Genomic DNA, 2,070 nt, shown 5'->3' on the forward strand with positions numbered 1-2,070 from the left:
ACAGTTATTATGACTGATTAAATAAAGAGACTATAAAATAAAAGATTGGTCTAAACCAAGCTTGAGACAGAGCCTTTTTTACCTGGTATAATTCATATCTTCCTTCTGGGAAGTGACTGGCAAGATCTGTAAGTTTTCTGGGAAACCAGTTACCCACCCACCCAGCTGACTGTCAGAACCTTTAACCAGTGATTCTTTTTGTATCTAGCCTAACAATAATAATCTGGCCTTTATATTTTCCTATAAAATAGCCCAACCTAAAAATGAAGAACTTCTGAATTGGCCTTCTAGGGTCCTGCCCCTTGCACACAAGATTGTAAAGAAACTTTAACACACAACTAGTCTGAAAAGTCTTCTTTCACTCATCTATGAAAAAATTGAAATGAACAGATTACTGAGTGTGACCGACGTTGTGTAAAGAGGTGAGGCCACTGGGAAATGTGGGGAAGATCAGCAAGAGATTCAAAGAAAGCCCAACCAAGAAAAGCAAGACAAGGAAGAGAAAATAATGAGGGAAGCAAAAGGAAATGCAGACAGAGTGCATACCCAGTGCCAGGTGGTGGTAACTTCTGCACATGCGTGATGACGCAGACCGAGTGAAGTCCAGAGCACGGCTGTACTGGGAGATGGGGAGGGAAGCGGTGGGGTAGTCAGGGAGAGCTCGGTCCAAACCTGCCGGAGAGGAAGTCAACAGGCCAGGTCCAAGATGAGTCAGAAAGAGCAGTGCATGCATTTATGAATTCACATAAACATGGAGACTGTGAACTTGGAAGAAAGCGTTAAAGGAATGGAAAATGATCACCTCTGAGAGGCCTAGAGCAGTTAGAAGCCGTTTAGTTCAATGAACTTTTTTTTTTTTTTTTTTGTCTTTTTCCGTGTCCGGCAACGGATCGCAACCCTCAGTGTTGCCCCCGCACCAGACCGGGGACCGGCAACGGGATCGCAACCCTCGGTGCCGCTCCCGCGCCTCGCTCAGCCAGTGAGCGGGAACCGGTCCAAGTTCAATGAACTTTTAAACTAGTGCATGTTTTACTTTAGGAAAAAACTTAAAAAGAAACGCCAAGTTAGAGAAAGTGAAGCCTTTATTTCATTTTGACATCTAAGTATCTCCGTTTTATATTCCCCGTTAACTTTCAAAGGGGTGAAGTATTTTGGAATAAAGACGGTACATCAGTGAAGGGGACTGAGATGTGCCTGAGGATTTATGGGGGGCTTCACCCATTAACTAACCCAGATATAAAATGACAACCGACAAAAGTTTTCAGATAGACTCATGCCAGAAGTTTGACTTTAGGAAATCTCAATGGGGACAGCCCTGCACAGAAGGTGGGATATGGCTCACAGAGCTGCTGGGGGACACCAACACTAGAAACCCAAGTCTTGGTTTTGTTAACAAGGGATTTGTTGTTGAAAGAAAGTAGTCTCATTTTAATTCAATGATCTAAATGTCCTGCTGATTGTGGCTGCAGTTCAAGCAGTTCTAACCTGGTACAGTGTGACCATTATATAATTCTCACAGCTGACAGTCTGGGGACATGTGACCTTCCAGTAACTTACATGGATCTATTTTCATTACATTTGCAATAAAAGAACTAGTTTGCTACTAGAGCTGTATAACTGAGCTGAAAAAAGATCAGAACAGATCATTGTTTTAAATGCATTACGTGTAAACATGTAAAACCCAAATGGGCTTCTTACTTGTAAAGATTATAGGACAATATACTTTTAGTAGTCTTCTTGATAACAATTTTAAAAACACTCTTTGTTGAAAAATCAAATAAGTACAGGCTTCCCTCCCTCAAGGAGGCAGTGCAGAGGTGGACACAGACAGGAAAACAATTATAACACAGCAGGATGGAATCCCCGATGGAGATGTGCACCCTGAGACAGGCGATCTCTGGCCTCAGCAACACAGCGAAGGGCACGGGGTCTTTATGTGAAAGTCCGCTGTTCCGGGAACTTTACCTGTCATGTCCAAATGTCTTTTTCCACATCACTCCCTCAGGACATGTGGTCCGACACAAGCCAAGAGTGAGCCTCCTAAAGCTGCCGAAGAGAAAGATAATGGTC

The 2,070-nt window shown here is 43.1% G+C and overlaps 1 protein-coding gene across 3 annotated transcripts in view; it reads right to left on the minus strand.

The window, feature by feature from the left end:
• Positions 1–687, minus strand: part of SEC14L1 (SEC14-like 1 (S. cerevisiae)) — a 96,855-nt gene extending 96,168 nt beyond the window's left edge. For all 3 annotated transcript variants that reach the window (XR_551988.1, XM_008592166.1, XM_008592167.1), the window contains exon 1: positions 547–687. The gene's annotated coding sequence lies outside the window, so the exon portion shown is untranslated. The remainder of the gene's footprint in view (positions 1–546) is intronic.
• Positions 688–2,070: the final 1,383 nt, after the last annotated feature.

This window comes from Galeopterus variegatus, unplaced genomic scaffold (assembly GCF_000696425.1).
Source record: "Galeopterus variegatus unplaced genomic scaffold, G_variegatus-3.0.2 Scaffold7631, whole genome shotgun sequence".
Taxonomy (NCBI): Eukaryota; Metazoa; Chordata; class Mammalia; order Dermoptera; family Cynocephalidae; genus Galeopterus; species Galeopterus variegatus.